The sequence below is a fragment of the Podarcis raffonei genome, chromosome 2, assembly GCF_027172205.1.
Source record: "Podarcis raffonei isolate rPodRaf1 chromosome 2, rPodRaf1.pri, whole genome shotgun sequence".
Lineage (NCBI taxonomy): Eukaryota > Metazoa > Chordata > Lepidosauria > Squamata > Lacertidae > Podarcis > Podarcis raffonei.
This window is the reverse complement of record NC_070603.1, coordinates 92,905,512-92,924,107: the sequence shown is the minus strand read 5'-3', so window position 1 is coordinate 92,924,107 and position 18,596 is coordinate 92,905,512. Positions and strand designations below refer to the sequence as shown.

Genomic DNA, 18,596 nt, shown 5'->3' with positions numbered 1-18,596 from the left:
GCATTCTTAGCATAGCCCAAATAACCTTTCAAACCTCAAAAAATAAAATTGGTGCTCTGCATGCAATACTGCCTCAAAGCTTGAAGCATAATTAAGCCAAGACCATATTGGCTGTGGATTTAATTTATCTTCATCTGATTAAAAGGAAGAACTTTCCTTAATATCAGTGGTGAACTGATTTTCTTCTCTAATTGGTTCCTAGAAAGCACCTTGCTGGCGATTTCATTATCTTTCCAATGGCAAAAGCAACAGCTGCCTATAAACATAGTGGTATTTCTGAGAACTACGTCCTAACTTCTTTCAAAAAAATAAGTTTGATTAATTTTAAAATTGTAGGCTCAGGGGTTAGTGAATTAGGGGACTGTGAAGTGTGCTGAATTGATGGCCTTCAAATCAATACACCATTCAAATCTTTTAGTACACCATAATCATGCTTTTGCAAGATAACAGTGTGTGACATTTATAAACATTAAAACATTGAATTCCTCAGGTTTCTGCGAAAGCTACCATTTTGCATCACCTGCAAGGCTTTTTTTCAATCTGGAACTTGCCGGACATCTCAGATGAAGAAGAAGAAGAGTTGGGATTTGATATCCCGCTTTATCACTCCCCTTCAGGAGTCTCAAAGCGGCTAACATTCTCCTTTCCCTTCGTCCCCCACAACAAACACTCTGTGAGGTGAGTGGGGCTGAGAGACTTCAGAGAAGTGTGACTAGCCCAAGGTCACCCAGCAGCTGCATGTGGAGGAGCGGAGATGCAAACCCGGTTCCCCAGCTCTTAACCACTACACCACACTGGGCACCATTGTCATTCTAAGAGAGCAAGGGAGGTGTTCATGGTGAGATCCCACACCTCTTTTTCTAGAAAAATAGCACCGGTTTGGATGTCTTCCAGGCATGGACCAAATACGTAACTCCTGTGTTTTGTATATGCCCAGTAATATTATGAACCTTCCTTCACCACGTAAGGTAATAGTATAGAGCATTATTGAACATTTCCTCTTTTGGGAAAGTCACAACATCCACAACCAGGAGTGGGGCTTTATCAGCTGCAGCCCTAAATTATTCAATAATCTCTTGTTACTGGTTTGCATATTAATATTTACTTTAGCCTTTAGGAAACAATACAAGGTCCACTTGGTTTACACAATTTTTGTCATTATAGGCTAGCCTTCCTACACTGCTGAATTATTGCTGACACTGGTTTAGGATTTCCTGGTTGATGCTGCTACTTTCAGTAGGGCTATGCGGGTAACTTTGCAGTCTCTTTTGTAGGCTACAGAGCAGCCCTCCTCCTTTCCTCATATACTAGGGAGTGGACAGGGGGGAGGGAATGAGTCTCTGTATTGCTGAGACGGGTCTCTCCTCTCACTTCCCTTGCTGTGCTACAGCCTTGCAGCACAGAACTGAAAGATAATGAAGCGTCTCCCCCACCCCCATAATTTGGGCAACCCCCTTCCAGCCCTGTGCCGTACCCTCACTCTTCTGTGCTTGTGAACTTTTGCAAACCTCTAAAGCAGCAAGTAATGAATGGTAATATTGGACTGGTAGGAGCATTTTGCCTTTTAAGTATTGGCCTGGTGACACTGAGAGCCACGCTACACATTATAATAAGCATACATTTTAAAAGCACAGTGAAACTGGCCACTTTTATTTGGAAGAAAAAACTGTAGGGTCCTGCTAAAAATCATCCCCAGGCTGCTATTTCCCCCCAAAAGTAGTATTTACTCATCCACTGGGAGCAAACAGCAGCCAGTGGGCAGAAACAGAGGGGAAGAATTTTCAGCAGGAAATTGGTGAGGGCCCCTGATCTGGCATGAAAACATGTTTTAAGCAGGTTTTTAAGATGTGTGTTTATCATAGCAAATAGACTGGCCCTTTAGCTAACCTCTTTAGCTAATTTTAGTGCTTTGATACAATATTGTTACAAGCCACCCCATTCCCTGAGCAGTGTGAGATTCCAAAGGTCTTGGCATTTAACCAGGGTTTGTGTTTCCTTTGGAGACTATGGTGTCTTTATACACACATATACAGGCAACTCCCTGTTTGTGTGAGGGTTGCGTTCTGGATCATCATGTGCATCAGTGGGGTGTGCATAAGTCCGTTCTGCCCCCTTTTGGGGCCAAAAACAGCGCACACGTCAGCTGTTGTGCAGCAATCAAATGTGCACAAAATGATTGCTGCCTGTAGGATGGAAGGGTGTACAGCATTCACAGTCCAAAAGGAGCCAGCTTCCGCAGCAGCAACCTATCCAAACAGGCAGGCAGCATTGTCCTGAACCATGGATTCAAAGCAGAAGCTAGCATCGTTCATAGCCTCTTTGTAACAGCCTGTTCCAGTCGGGCCGCAATAGCTTTTGCCCTTCAGTCCCTGCATGGAGTTCTGCTCCTCGACCTCCTTCCTAGCAGCGCTTGATTACCTCAGCACCCAGAAACCTAGAGGGTGGCAGGGCACCCACAAACCTGTAATTATATATTTGTTTTTATAGTTGATAAGGTTTTAGTCATTTGTTGCTGAGATTCCTTCTCTTGTTGTAAACCACTACAAGCATGTGGTGAGGTGAACTAGTAATATTTTAAATAAATTAATGAGAGAACATAGAAAACTGCCTTTGTCCATCCAGTTTTGTCTACAGTGATTGGGACACAGGTGGCACTGTGGTCTAAACCACAGAGCCTCTTGAGCTTGCCGATCAGAAGGTTGGCGGTTCGAATCCCCACGACAGGGTGTGCTCCCGTTGCTCTGTCTCAGCTCCTGTCAACCTAGCAGTTTGAAAGCACACCAGGGAAAGTAGATAAATAGGTACCACTGCAGCGGGAAGGTAAATGGCATTTTTGTGCACTCTGGTTTCCATCACGGTGTTCCGTTGCATCAGAAGCAGTTAAGTCATGCTGGCCACATGACCCGGAAAGCTGTCTGTGGACAATCACCGGCTCCCTCGGCCTGAAAGCGAGATGAGTGCCACAACCCTATAGTAGCCTTTGACTGGACTTAACCGTCCAGGGGTCCTTACCTTACCTTAACCGTGATTGGCAGTGGCTCCCTGAGGTGTGCCCGGGGGGGGTGTTACCGTGCAGCGTGGTCTAAGTCCGGTCCTAGGTTGAGGGTAAGGAGGCTGTCCGTCAGAGGCGTAGCAAGGTCCAAAGCAAGGAGTCGGGCATGGTCAGGAACTCAGGAGAGCAGGTCAGGGTGCTGGCAGGAACAGGATACCAACGATGTTGCTCCAGCAACCATAGGCGCCGACTCCATGGGGCTTGAGGGGGCCCGAGCCCCCTCAAAAATTCGTTTGGGGGGGCTCCGCCCCCCCAATAATCTCCGGCGCCCCTCCAGCAGAGCGCCATCGCCGCCCCTCCCCCAGCCCAAAATGCACAGGGGGGGCGGGCTGCATGCCTCCTGCCCTCCCTCCCGAGCAAAAGCTCCACCCAATTTCCTTTGGAGCTGATTAATAGGCGCAGCACGCTCTCCCCTATTCGCTCACGAGGAGGCGGCGCCACTTTATTTGCATATTCATGAGCTTATTTATTATTCATGAGCTTTCCCGGGCCCCCCCAATATTTTTTATAAGTCCGCGTCGCTGCCAGCAACCTGGGTCTGGGCTGACTGGCCTTTATCTCCTCTGAGGCATAGGGCGGCCCCGGTCCACAGGTGACTCACCTCTCCTGGCCTGGAGGCGAGCACTCCTCCTGCCAGAACTTACTTCGCTCCACCTCTCTGCCCTGAGCCTCTGCAGCTCCGGAGAGGCAGGAGGGTTACTGGACCCAGAGGCAACCTCACCTTCCCCTGACAGGGCTGAGAGAGGCGCACCTGCAGGCAATGGGTCCTCGATCGGAGCCAGAGCGGATTCAGCTGGTGTCTGCTCCTGAGGATCTGGCACAGGTGAGGGCCCTTCAGGTTCAAGCCCCAACCCCCGGCTCAGCCGGCCCTGGAGGCGGGGACTCCTGTGCAGGCTGGGATTCCTCAGGTTCAGCCTCTGAATCAGATTCCCAAGCCATCACATGAGGTTTCAGACAGGACATTCCCAGTCCTAAATAGAGATGTTGGGGATTGAATCTGGGACTTTCTGCATGCACAGCACATGGTCTGCCACTGAGTTATGGCACTTCCCCCTAAAGCACATTGTTAGTGCCAAATTAGACTTGGGAATAGCTGCATCCCTGGCCAGGTATAGTAAGTTAAGAACTGCTTCCAGGTATGCAAGCAGCGAAACTTTACAAAAGTTGATGTTGTTTTTAACACCTTTTCACAAATGACTAACATTGATATGTGTAGTCAAGCAAGCAAGCAAAAACATTTATAGACAGGCAACTGTGGAAGAATTTATTAATAGGCTGAATGCACAGCAATCATTACTGCATTGCACATTACTGCAGTGCACGCCCTATATTTATGCAGACACCCCAGCGGCCTAAACAAGGAGGGGAAGAGCGCAGGGTAGGAGCAGAGGGTAAGAGCAACATCACTATTCCTCTCCTCTGAACACAAGTTTCTGGGCATCGCAAGTGGGGAGAGTGTGGCTGAAGGGGTGGTTCTGCTTTAGGCAGTACCACAAAGAATGATGAGGTAAGAAATTGATTTCTGAGACTCACAGATGCTTTTGCACTTGAGTGAGTCCTGCTTATGAGTTTACCATTTGCATCTGGTTGGCCACCGTGCAAACAGGATGCCAGACTATGTGGACCATCTGCCTGATCCAGCAGGGCTGTTCTTATGGTCCTAAAGTTGCTTGGTCCCTGCTCCTGCCAACCTAGCAGTTCAAAAGCACGTCAAAGTGCAAGTAGATAAATAGGTACTGCTCCGGCGGGAAGGTAAATGGTGTTTCCGTGCACTGCTCTGGTTTTGCCAGAAGCAGCTTAGTCATGCTCGCCACATGACCCAGAAAAACTGTCTGCAGACAAACGTCGGCTCCCTTGGCCAGTAAAGCGAGATGAGCGCCACAACCCCCGAGTTGTTCGCGACTGAACTTAACTGGCAGGGGTCCTTTACCTTTTAAGGTTGGCAGAAACCAACGAAAGGGTCTTTTTAGAAGTGGCCCCACCATTCTCCCCTGAGAACTTTAGTTACCCCCTCTTCTCTTTAGCCTTTAAGCACTTCCTAAAGTAGATATAGATAGATGATAGATAGATAGATGATAGATGGATGGATCTGGTAGATTCCAACATGCTTTTTATTGCGGGCACCCACACTCTGATGTTGTTTCTATTTGGTTTGGTCAGATTGCTTTGCTTTCAACATTTTTAAAATATTGCCTACCCTTAAGCCTTGACCTAAAAGGAGGGCCAGAAACGCACACAAAGGCAACAGCGCAACCCTAGAGGCGGTGTCTACTTGGCAACAAGCGCGACTGAGTTCAATGGGACTTGCTACCCATGTATAGGAAACATCTCTTTGGCGCAAACACTGAAAGGGGAAGTGCCAAATGCCCTACAATTCCACCTGCTCAGAAGGCAAATACAGACAGAGAGACCGAGCTAACGTGTTGCACATTCTTCCATGGGGGGGGGGGGGTAAATCCGCCGAGCAGAAGCGGTTTCCTTTGTGCGCTCATTGTCTGCTTGGTTCCAGCATCCAAAAGAAGCAGCCTCCCTCCCCGCTCCGTCCCCCTGCTCAGGCCCCAGTGAAAAGGGGTCTGCGAGACGCGGCGGGGGTGGGGGCTCTTGTCGCTGCCTGTCGCCCACCCCACCCTTCGCCGCCGTTCCCATAGCAGCCCTGGCAGCAGGGCAGAAGCCCCTCGCGGCCCCCTCGAGCAGGCTCCCTCGCCTTCCCCCTTTGTTAACAGCCCCTACAGATGGTGCCCTGCTCGGGTCTCGGGTGTATTGCGAAGCGGGCGCGCGGGGGGGGGGGGGGCGCGCGGCGAGCGGCCAATGGCGAGGCAGCCCGTCAGCTGACCTGCTTTGCTTACACCAGGTGCACGCCGGCTGCGGGCTGTGCAAAGCCGAGCTGAGGAGAGAGAAGGAGGAGGCAGAGGCAGCAGCAGCAGCAGCAAGTGCGCGCGGCGGGAGGAAGGAAGGCGCCCGCGAGCACGAAGAGACCCCCGGCCAGCGGGGGGAGGAGGGGGGGAAGAAGAAGAGCGCGCGCCTTGCCCGCGGGGGCCCCGAGTGGAAATTACAGCCGCGGTCGCCTCGGAGAAAGGAGAGGCGGCGGCAGGAGAGGGGGGCGCGCCCCGCCGTCCTTCTGGCCGCAGACTTGTGGCGTTTGAAACTCGAGCTGCCGGAGCCTGCCTAAGAGAGCCTCCTCGGCTCCCCCTCGCCACCGGGGATTGTTGTGCCTTTCCGGGCGCGGTTTAAGGAGCCTCTCTTGCGTCCTGCATGGGGGGGAGGGCCAGCCAGGCTCGTTCCTAGCGGCCGCTGTTCCCTCTCTTTGGGTAAGTGTGTCCTCCTCCGTCTGGGCAGCGGGTGGGAAGGGAGATGGGTTACCTGGGCGGGGAAGGGGTTAAAGCGGAAGCCAAGTTGCTATGGAGTAGTAAGCAGGGAGAGAAATGCTCTATAGTATATATGCTCTATCTCTAGCATTCCACCAAGCCACCAGTGCCGGGAATTTGTGGGCTGGGAGGTGATGGCATTTCACTGGGCAGAACGATAAGCGAGCCCTCCAGGGAGCAGAGGCTGAGATGTCACCTAGCAGGGATTGCTTTTGTTTGGAAAGGCTGCGCAGGGAATTGGGACGCTTAGAGAGCGTTGCCTAGCGGAGAGCGTCCAAAAGGCTGATAAGCAATGGGCAAAACAGATGGAGCAAACAGCCCCCTGCCCTCTGGCCCTGGATTTCTGGCCATGGTTAGAAGGGGAAAGGAGGGTAAACAAGGGGGCGATTGTCTTCTCTCCCCTCCCCCTTGCCCCCAAATTTCTTTTTCTTAAGTGTTGACGGGTGGTTGGAGACCCTAGAAAGAAGAAACAAAGGTCAATCTAACCTGGTTTAAGGGGGGGAGGAAGGGAGCTGTTGTTCTTTTTTGCAATAGGTGTGCTGATTCCAAAGGCTCGCTGCCCCCATCCAGCTGGCTGGAAGACTAAAAAGGGTGTGTGTGTGTGTGTGTGTGTGTGTTGCCGTCTCTCATCTAGCCCAGGCAGACCAAGTATGGAAAGTTTGCCAGCTAGTGTCCTTTGTCCTCTCCCAAGGCAGGAGGGTGAAGAGGATGCTGGCTGGTAGCAGCTATGATGAAAATCTGCACCCCCCAATCTTCCCTGAGCCAGACAGTTTGCTAGTTTGTGGTTTCAGCCGAAGCATGAAACTCTTTCCCCGCCTTGTCTTTTTCTGCAGAGGCTTGAAGCACTTCAGTGGGATGCATGTGCTTTATCTGCAATTGTCATGCTCTGCATTGGGGAGCTGGTTGCTGTCAGGAAAGTTATGCCCAGTGATTATTTCATGACTTTGGGACTGTGTTAGTGTACCCTCCAGGGGAGGCTTCTTCTTTAGAAGAAGAAGAAGAAAAGCATGTGTGTGAAATTAGTCAAAGTCAAGAAGATGTTTTCTGGAATATCCTCTGATGCCTGGATGACTTCTGTTACCTTCCTCTGTCTTGCTCTTAAGAAACACTTTACTTTGTCCTCTTTCTTCCTTTCTTTTTTACTTCCTTCTGATTTTTAATGGACTTTCTGCATTGAGCTGCTAAGGCGCAGGCAATGGGAAAAGTACCAGGCTGAAGTTTCTGTGATTCCCATTTCTCATGGGGAGGAGGAGGCTGGTGCTGTGTGTCCCCCTAAATCTCTGATTTGCATGCAAATGGGAATGCACCCTGGCAGATGTCTTGCCTCATCCATTCACATGAAGGAATTCGAAAAAACAAGGAGTCTTCAGTTTAACAATAGACCTTAAGAAAATGGTATAAAGGCTTAGTGTGAGGCTTGCTCCCCCACCCCACTCTTCTGCACCAGCCCTCCTTGCTCTTTGGACATTTATATGGCAAGCTGTCTCTAGTAATCTGACCATGATAGGGTAAAATATGCTCCCTCTGGAGAAGTTTGTTGCAACCGCGAGATTCCAGGTAGGATACAAGATCCAACAGGGGCTTTTCTTCCCCCAAATTTGTTGAAACTGATGGCCAGTGAGCCTGGCAACTTGAAGACCAACATCCACATACAAACTGGTGTGCCTGTGTCTGAGCCATTGTGTGAGAAGAAGGAGCATCCAAAAGTACAAAGTCCTGGAGTTGTTACTGAGGTTTTAGACAGTGAGGACTTTAGGCCCTCTGCAAGGTCACCTAGCCAATAAGCTAGAGGTACAGAGCTGTCCTCAAGAGAATCCAGTTTCTGAAGGAAGCCATTCTCCAGTGAGGGAAAGGAGATCTCTGAATCACACCCAGAGGGGAGGAATGTAGTAATCCTTTTGGGGATGGGCCCTAACAAAGTTGTAGAAGGTCCCTGGTTCAGTCTCTGACCTTCCAGATAAGACTGGGAAATACTTCCACTGGAGATTCTGGAGAGCTACTGCCAGGCAATGCGAACAATACTGAGTTGGATGGAACAGTTATAAGGGAGCTTCCTATGTTCCTATGTTCCTGTCATGAATTGAGGCAGGGCTCCACCCTTAGACATTATTTCCAGGTCTTTCAGTTTCTGCCTAGTCTTATTCCAGCAATAAGCCGCCTGTTTTGGAAACCTTCAAATGAGTAGGAGTTCAATCTATCTCTCTGTATTACTGTTCTATATAAAACTGTGCTATCATTATCTGAGAGCTTCAAGTAAAAGGGTAGAGTTACTTCTTTCATATCTTTCCAGATGTTCAGAACTTTTTCTCTCCAACTGCAATCCAGAGGGGAGAGATTACTTTGTTTTCCAGAGTATTACTTTATTTTCCGTTAAGTTTGAGCTGATGTAGCTTTGCCCTTAAAGACAAAATGCAGTTCCCTCCTTTTCTCTGTGTTGTTCATGACATTGACATCAAATAAAGGATGCAGTAAGCTTCCTTGCCTTCAGGCCAGATAAGACAAGATCCTGAGTCAGTGGGTTTTAATGGTGACCTAATCTTTTTAAATTGTTGTGCGCACCTCTAAAGACTTTGATGTGCTTAAGGGGGGGGCAAAACCACATCCACAAAGCATTCAGTGTGGTTCAGTGTGAAATGCTAGAAAATAGCAAGGCAATTTATACGTCTTCAAAGCATGCCCTTTCCTCTGCCCTTTCAGGCATTAGTTTGGTAGACAGCAGCTGGCGCATTTCACCTTCTGGCTTTGTGGAGCCCTCATCACAGACTTGTGGTGTGGACTACACGTGAGCATGGATGAATATACCTCCTTGTGTGCCAGGCACCAGTTGCCTCCTCTTTTGTTTAGCTGCATAGGCGAAAGCAAAAGACCCCATTCACCAAGAAAGCAGTTAACCCTTGGGTTCCATGGTTTCATTGAAGAAGGCGTTTCAGTGAGCTAGCGGGAAAGAAGGCATTGTATTGGTTGTATTGGCATTGTTTCGGGGTGGACAACAGATGTTCGCCTGCTATTTTACATGTTTCGCTAAGTTATTTAGTGCCGGTTCGTTGCGTGCTTCCCAGCGAGCAACTGGCTAGAAAAAGAGGCAGAATCAAATGAAGAGTTTGCAGTACAGTTTGCAGGTGGGAGAAAGAAACATCACCACTGAATGATCAGCGCCCCCCCCCCCTTTGAACTGTTTGGGAGTTGCCAAGGAATACATCATAAAACTCTTTAGGATGTATGTTACTTTCTTCTTTGTGAGATCCCACATGAAATTACTTCGCTGCTCAATGCATCCATTAACTTATTAAAAAGTGGAAAGGAAGTGCTTTTAAATACGTCGTCAGGGGTTGCCTTCAAGAAGATGATTAGTGGGGTAAATGTGGCTGCGTTTAGCCGCCCCCACCCCCAAACCTGTGCAACTCCGGTTGTTGCTGCATTGGACTTCTGAAGCATGACATCTGCTCTACATTTGAGGACTTCCTGTGCAATTTAGAATCCTTCATGATCAGTTTTCCAAACTGTGGAGTCCCCATGTGTATAGCAGGCTCCCTGTTTTCAAAGTTATAGTCCCAAACAGTAATGGCAAGTAGAGCCATGGTAGGCTGAAGCAAGCACTTTTTGCCACACTTCCCCTGTTCGCAGGAATCCTATCTAAAGAGCACTATTATTTCATGCAATCAGATCTTACCTTTATACTTCCAGTGAATTGTGAATTTGAAGTTATTGGCCTGTTTTGTTTTAAGGTGAGGGTGTACACAAGCTTGTCAGAAGAGAGCCATCCCATATAGGGTTTCTACATATCTCTTGTTTCAGCCTTGCAAATAAATCCAGAAAAGTTACTAGCCCACCTCACCTTATGTAGCTGCGTCCAACATTTGTGGCATAAAAGTGACAACTTGTATAAAGATGCATTTCCTCCCTCCCCATGGATGACTCTCTGTTTGGAAGTCTGGCTTGTTTTTGAGGTTTCCAACTACTTTTAGTATGTTGCAAACAATATTTTATGAAAGCCTGAAAAGTTATGCTTGCAGTGTTTGTGGTGAGTTCTGGATTGTGGATTCTTCACAGGGCACACAAGCCCCTCTCCTTTACTTCCTGGCCGATCTGGGCTGTATTCACATGCCTAACTGAAACATTTAGTGCTCATTTCCATGTCATTTGGAAACAGTTGTGTTTTTTTTCTGGGTCCAAATAACATGGAAAGAGTGCTAAACTTGTGCTGTTTTCCACTATATTTCCAGAAGTGGCTTTTACATTCTGAGAAAGGTGAAGTGCAATGTGGAAAAGATCAGTTAGGGAAACTATGGGGAAATGGAATAAACTGCCCTAGATGAGCCATTTCCCCTTTAAATATTGCAAAAGGGGGGCAGATGTGGCAAAGCCATTGCAATGTCAAACCCTGCCAATCTTTTAAAGGCTCCAAACCTTTGCAAAACCCAGCCAGCAGAGCCCCTGGGAGCTGCCCAGGGTTCTGATTTCCCTCGTCCTGCTGGGCTGGAGTGGAGTGGCACAGAGCTGATGGCTCTGGCATTCATTTTCACTTTCCCTGTGGTCTCCAAGCCCCAGCAGAACAAGACAAATGGTCTCTAACCCAGGACAGATGAACCTGAAGCCCTCCAGATGTGGTTGGGCTTCCAGCTTCCATTAGCCCCAGCGAGCATGGTCAGTGATAGGGTGGGTGTTTGCAGTCTAGCAACATCTAGAGAGCCATCGGTTCCCAACTTATGCTTTAATTTTAAAGTGTTTGCTCTTCAGTAAAGCAACAATGTGAAAGTAGGCTTTTCTGCCCCTAAAGTACCCAAATTTCTAACTGGACCTTATAGAATCTGCTTTGACTTCAAAATCCTGCATTGGAAGATGTCGTTCATGGCTCATGAAAATAAAGTGGCATACTTGCTCATAAGACTTGCCTGTATGACTAATTTTAACAATCCAGGTCACAGGCTTAGACACTTTCAATGCTGGTAGTCACAATTACTGCTTTATCTGCTATTTCTATTTCGAAGAAATGTGATGGTCTGTGTATTTCTCTCAGCAGTACTTTAGGTGAGTCAAAGCTAAAAGTACTAGAATAGCATTGTAATTTAGTACAATATATCGAGACAATTTAAGAGTACACAAACTTCCTCTTCTGCTGTCTGTTTCTCTTAATACATTGTGTTGTAAAGTGTAATATAATACAAGAAAAGCCTTAATTAGAACTGTCCAAACATTAAGGGAAGTATTAAAAATAAACAATTACAAGCTCAAGATTAAATGTAAATCAACTTGCATAACTGCAGCTTAGTGTGAGAAACCATTTAAGTTTTCTGAAACTTTTAAGACAAGTAGCAAACTTTACATGTCAAGTCAGGCATTCCTTTTAACATAATCAGATGCATATTTGGTCAGGAGAAACTATTTTCCTTAATGCAGTTTTGTTCCGTTCACTTCTGAAGCAAGGTTTCTTAAAAAGAGGAAAAGGTCCCTTATTCTTTCAGGCCCCATTATTTTCTAAATATGTAGTTAAAAGCACTGTGAACCCAAACTATTGAAAAGCTGGATTTAATTTTTTGTACTCATCTTAGAGCTGAACTGAAATCTATTGCACATATTAAGAACTTTAAAAAACCAAAACCCTGTAAGTATGCCTGAAATTATTAACAAAGAGGGAGTTTCAGTTTTACAGTGCATATCTGCTTTGAAGCATAATAAAACATAATAAAAACAAAAAGTAAACAAATAAGGGCCTCAGATGATGATCACAGTGTCCAGGTCAGTTCATATGGGGACAGGTGGTGCTTGAGGTGTTGCAGTCAATAGGATTTACTCTGATAAATATGTATAGGTTTGCACCTTTATTTTTTTAGTTCTGTTCTTTTGGTTAGCCTTAGGGACCTGATTCTCAGATGTCACTGCAACCCTTTGTAGATCAAGTACCGTATTTTTCGCTCTATAACACGCACCCGCCCATAACACGCATGTAGTTTTTAGAGGAGGAAAATCCATAGGCATGCCACCCGTAGGCATTCCCTCCATAACACGCACAGACATTTCCCCTTTCTTTTTAGGAGGAAAAAAGTGAGTGTTATGGTGCAAAAAATACGGTAGTCTTTGGAGGATGGCCTGAGAGTGTTTCTTCTAAGGAAATTGGCTTGCAAATACACATACTAGGAAAATAATCTATTTAGTTTTCCTAGTATGTGTATTTGCAATCTGAATAGGTAAAAAACCCAGGAAGGATTAAGGTAGGGTCAGGGCATGAGAATAGCTCTAAAGAAAGGGAACAGGAAACGGAACAGGTGAATAACCTTTAAAAAAGGACATTAGAATATTAGTTTAATATACACATTCATTCAGAAAAAGGAAAAGGAAAAAAACAGAAATAATGAAGATACTTATAGTAAGAAAATCTGTCTTCTCTAGTGCTCCTTTAAGCTCCTTTATTATTTCTTTAATTTTGGAGCTTTTCTTAATAAAAACAAACTGTAATTTTCAGACTCGAGCCATCCCAGTTCACCAGTAATACTCTTTGGCAGGCATGTGGTCCCCACAGCTGTCCTCTCATTTGTGTATGAAATAGAAACACTGGTGTCATTTGTAGGTTACCATAGTTACATGAACAATACACGTGTGATACTTCATCCTTCCAAGCTAAAAGGGTTTCTCAGTTCTGTGCCTAGAAAATGTCTGCCAGGCAAGGGGGACAAACCTATGGGAAGGGTGACTTTAAACATTTTTTTTAAAGCACCCCCTTTAATTCACTTTCTACAATGTTAATTTATTGCAATTCTCCTTTTCAGTTTAACAAAAGCTAATTGCAGGCCTCCAGCCAATTAAGCACTTCATCCAGCAAGCTGCCACACTAATGTAGGTTTGCAGGTGTCCTGTAGGCTCAGGAATCTGGGGCTGATTAATGCTGTTGTGTCACAAAGTAAGCCTTACCTGGCATTCAAGATTTACAGGATATTTATATATGAGATGTTCAGCTTGACTCCCAAGAGGTCGCATAGTCCAGCAAAAGGAATGGTGAACTTGGATTGGGGTTTAAAACTCTCCTTGGCTCCTGGCTTCATCGTGTGACAGAGAGTCACCTGCCCACAACCCGTCTCCATTCCCTGTTCGGTAAAATATTAAAAGTACTGAGCACAGTGGGGTTGGCCTCTGTGCCCAGAGGTTTAAAATCTTAAGGTTTTGGGTAAAGGATTCTGTGGAAGAACTGCCACTTCCTAAGTCTGCTGGCTTGCTCCAAGCAGGGAGATGGTGGAGGGGTAGTATGGGGTTTTTCTGAAGCCTCCCATTGACAACAGTGGAAGGGAAAATCAATATGTCAGTTTCAGGACTTGGGGGGGGGGCAGCGGTGAGACTAATCAGATTGGATTTGTTCTTCCAAGTGTGCAACATCCTCCAACAGATATATTTCAGGGGGTGGGCTCAGGAAGGCTAATGGTAATGGTCACCTTCCCTTCCATCCTCTTTAAGTACTAGGGATGCTGTTCCCCATATCAACCAGGCCAAGTCCTGAGATCAATAGTGGGAGGGGGTTCCTAATGTGTGTGGCCCATTGTGTGGGAACCCAAAGTAGGGCCTTTTCCACGGTGGTGCCCAATTTTGGAATTTCACGGAGTCACAGATGGCCATGAAATGGATGGGATTCTGCTGCCTTGTGAAGACTTACTTGATTTTTTAAAAGCTTTTAGAGGCCCTGTGTTTTGTTTGACTTAACTTTTTTTAGCCTCTAGTTCTTCTGCATTTTATAATTATATGCGGTTTTATTGCTGGTTTTTAATATTTCTATCAAGTCTTTGTGATTTCTGTCGATGTGTTGCAAACTTCTTTGAGGTCTTTTTTTAAAATGAAAAAAGGTGTACAAGAATGCAACATAAATAACAAGTAATTAGAGCCTCCTCCTCCTCCTCCAGGATCTCATCCAGTTCTGATTTGGTACTGCCAAGAATGGCTGTAGGCAGGGACAGAGGAAGGGGTGTGTAGTGGGTGCAGACCGCTCCGGGTGTCACCACTGAAGGGGGTGACAACACTCACTGCAGGGCCTACAGTGTGCCCAAGCCATGCGTCTCTCCTGGGAGAGACGCAGTGGTTGGGCGCGCACAAGTTCCACACTGCCCAAATGGTTCACCTGCTGCCTCCCCCTCAGCTGTAGGGCGGCTGAGTGAGAGGAGGAAGGCAGACTCTGGAGGCCCTGCGGTGCACCCAGCCCCTATGGGTGGCTCACCCCACCCCTGGGCGCACCACCCCAGGCGCCTGAGCGGCTTCCTCCGCCACTGGCTGTAGGGCATGATATCCTGTTTTAGCTGAAAGTAAGAACTCTGATTTGAAAATGGTGCTTTCTTGATCACCAGGCTGTAAATGATGTTTGGACTTATTTTGTATGGCAAAAGCAAGGGTGAAAGGTGATTCCTAATTCTTAATAGTAATATAATACTAACAGGAAATCCCCACATTTCAGGAAGAGATAAGCTGTACCATTATTATGTATCATCTCCTGGTGAGGTTTAGACTTGCAGTAACAATTTCCTTCTGCAAAGGTGGGGGACCTCTTATAATTTTCCATCCTTTCAGAGGCTGATGCATCTGGATGAAATCCTGAAAGCTCTCAGGGAGCTTCCCACTGCTATGGTTGGTCTTCCTGTTGAAGTACTTTTCCACCCAGAAGCTGTAGTTAGTTGCTAGGTTTCTAATTGGGCCTGCCTGTAAGAAATTCACCTTCCCTGTTCTTAAACAACAGTGCAGTTTTCCGATCCATTTTCGAGCATAATTCAGAGTGATGGTGCTAACCTTTTAAGGTTTTAAATGGCTTAGAATCCAGGTGTCTAAACAAGCACCATGTTGTCCTGCAGGACTCTTATTTGAATGCTGAAGTAATCTTCAAGGCTCTCTTCAGTGTTCTCCTGCCTGGCAAATTCTGTGGGTTGTGACTGAATCATAGGACCTTTGCAATGGTGCAGCCTTCCATTAGAAATATCTTGAAGTTGATTATGTTGTCACTAAGACCACTTCATTTGGCCAGCCTTTTCCAGTATGTCACCTAAGCTGATTTTAGCAGTTATCAGCCATATATGTGCATACCCACATATTCCCACATATATACCCACAGCCAGGGGTGACTGGTGGACGCTGGACCTCGTCAGGCAGCTAGGCAGGACTTAGGAGGTCTCATAGATGGGGCCAGTGGTGTGCCACACAGTTCAAAGTGTGCCACATAGAACCCATAAACTTCCAGACCTATAGGAAAATATTATTCCCCTCCTCCAGCTTGTTCACTTCTAGACCTAATTTTAAAGAATAAGCTGTAAAGTGGTGTGATATTAATTGGATTAGGATCTGGGGGAACAGGGTTAAAACTACCCGGCCATGAACCTTGAGTCAGACATGGTCTCTCAGCCCAACGCATCTCAGTGTTGTGAGGATAACATTAGGAAGAGGAAAATCATGAGTGCCACTTGGAGCTCCTTCAAGAAAAGGGGGAGATATAAATGCAAAGAAGAAGATGATCTTCAGAATGTTTCGCCCTGTTTTTGAAGGCAACAGGAGAGGGCAGGTTTGGAAAAATATTAAAAGAAACATTAAAAAATCAAAGAACAAATAATTTGGGGCACAACCAAAATATTATGGCCTAGTCATGTTAAATATTACATGCAACTCCATAGCAATTCCAATGTGTGGATGGATGTCTGCTGGGACAGGCTTGACTGGGCGAGTTGTGCGAGGCACATGTAATACATGTGCCTATACTGTGTTTAGGCTCCGTACACAATGTTCTCATCTGCAGCTTTCTGGTTTTTGTAACAGCATTTTAATTTTGCCAGAGTGTGTTTTATATATATATATATATATATATTTCTCACAACAACCCTGCAAAGTTGGCCACCATGCAATTTTTAGCAAAACGGAAAGAGCAGTGCTTCCACATTAACAAATCCACAAGCTTGGAGGAGAGCCAGTATATCATCTAAAGAAACAAACAAACACCCAATCCTACAACAAGACATTTGCTGGTTTTCAACTCTGCTGTAGATGGCAACTAGGTGGATAGTTACCCCTTTGAAAGTGTACCAGACAATTTTATATATAAATACTGAGAGTAATTTACCCAACAGTAGCACCATACAAAGAGGCTATAGCAAAGGAATTATGGTCCCCGATCAACATTCTATTACCTAGTGCACTGGTTTGGGGGTGGGGAGTATAAAGATGAGACTCTTGCCAGTTGGCTTCCAGAAAAGAAAAATGTGCAAATAACAGAGATGAAGGACCAACCCATTCCAGGTCACCCACAGCATCTTCATACAGATTTAAGCAGGCAGAAGAGGCCTACTTACAAACTCTGTGCCTCAGAAATAAAGAGAAAAAGCATATACAATGTGCACCTCCCTCGCCAGTGAGGAACTTCTATATTTAATAAGAACAGTAACTTTTTTTAAAAAAAAAAGTGCCTTCGCGGCTGCTTTACTGCTGTCCACGTGCAGTTTCCAAGTTCACTTCTTTAACAATTTGTGGTGTCAAAAGAAAACAAGCTGCCGTTTGGAGAACTGCAGCTAAAATGCAAGGAAAGATTTGTAGTCTTGGTTCATGTCTTGGTTACATGTAACATCCGTACATTACTTGCTGCCACGGGCTCCTTCAGGAGAAAGCCTAGGATGCAAATTCAGTAGTGATGCTGACGCTGTCAAGCTTATGTTCATGCAAGCCAATCATGCGTCTAATATTCATTCATTCATTTGGCAGCTCATTCATTCATTTTGTTGTGATCAGCCTTGGGCATTCTTGCTAACTGAGGAGTGGCATACAAATGTGTTGAACACCGTAAATCACTGTTTCAGCCTCTTGTACTTGTTGTATAACTTTGTGACTTCTGTCACATAATTTCTCCTGCAATAAAGTGATTTATCTCACTATATCATATTTTAGATTGTTCGCGAGAGAGATCCTTTAAAGGGTATAAGAAATGAAATACTGAAAAGGATGAAATCAATGGCAGTTTTGTCATTAATGCCCTCCATTTTTCACCTTAAGTGGCATTGCACTGTACACCAAACATTTGTCAACAGCACTTGCAGAACTTTGCTTAGATTAGAGTACTTCAGAGGTCAGGAGAAGTGGTGCAGGTGCTCCCAGGGATCCAGTCTTTTATGCAAACTTTGGTGTATTCTTTCATTGCAACCTTTGCTAATCTGCTAACCAACAGGACTTCATGGCAACACATTGCCCCTTGCTGTGGGTGTACAGCTAAACAGTTCTATGTCATGGTGAAAATAAAACTATTTCTGGTCTCCAAATAACTTCCAAAAGAGTTTTGAAAGTTAGGTAACTGTGATGACATGCTTTCATAAGTAGATAGCTGCAGGTAACAGTCATGTTTAAACAGAAGGTTCATGAAAGGCTACCAATTTTGTAAGTGAAGGAACCTCACTGTGAATCTACCGGAGTGCTTCTCAACTGCTGAGAAATGATAGAACAGCAAAACCAGGGACAGGCCTTAAGTAGACATGCATTGAGTAAGGTGCTTCCATGCATTGTCAAATCAGGACTCTGGCTATGCAAGTAGCATAGAATCATAGAATTGTAGAGTTGGAAGGGATCTCAAGGACCATCTAATCCAACCCTCTGCAATGCAGGATTCTTAACTAAAGCAGCCATGACAGATGGCCATCCACCCTCTGCTTAAAAACCTCTATTGACAGAGTTGGAATCTCCTTTCCTGTAAGTTGAAGTCATTGGTTCAGGTTCTATCCTCCAGAGCAGGAGAAAACCAGCTCGTGCCATCATCCATGAAAATGACTATTGTATCTCAGTGTCCTCTTATTCAGGCTAAATATACCCAGTTCCCTCAACAGTTCCTCATATGGCTTGGTTTCTAGACCCTTGATCATCTTTGTCACCCTCCTCTGCACACATTCCAGCTTATTAATATCCTCCTTAAATTGTGGTGCCCAGAACTGGGCACAGTACTCCAGGTTGGGTCTGACCAAGGCAGAATAGAGTGGTGCTATAACTTCCCCTGACCTAGACACTATACTACTGTTGATGCAGCCTAGAATAGCATTGGTTTTTGTTTGTTTTCTTGCTTTTTGGCTGCATCACACTGTTGACTCATGTTATGCATGTGGGCCACTAAGTCCCCTAGATCCTTTTCACATGGCAAGCCAGTTGTCCCCCATCTTATATTTGTGCAGCTGGTTATTCCTGCCTAAGTGCAG

At 45.8% G+C, this 18,596-nt stretch overlaps 1 protein-coding gene across 2 annotated transcripts in view; it reads left to right on the top strand.

Moving 5' to 3' along the window:
* Positions 1-5,910: 5,910 nt before the first annotated feature.
* Positions 5,911-18,596, top strand: part of LRRN1 (leucine rich repeat neuronal 1) — a 28,473-nt gene continuing 15,787 nt past the window's right edge. The window contains exon 1 of one of the 2 annotated variants that reach the window (XM_053378144.1): positions 5,911-6,360. The gene's annotated coding sequence lies outside the window, so the exon portion shown is untranslated. Of the gene's footprint in view, positions 6,361-7,954; positions 7,975-18,596 lie in introns of those variants that run through there. The other variant, XM_053378145.1, reaches the window with a different exon arrangement.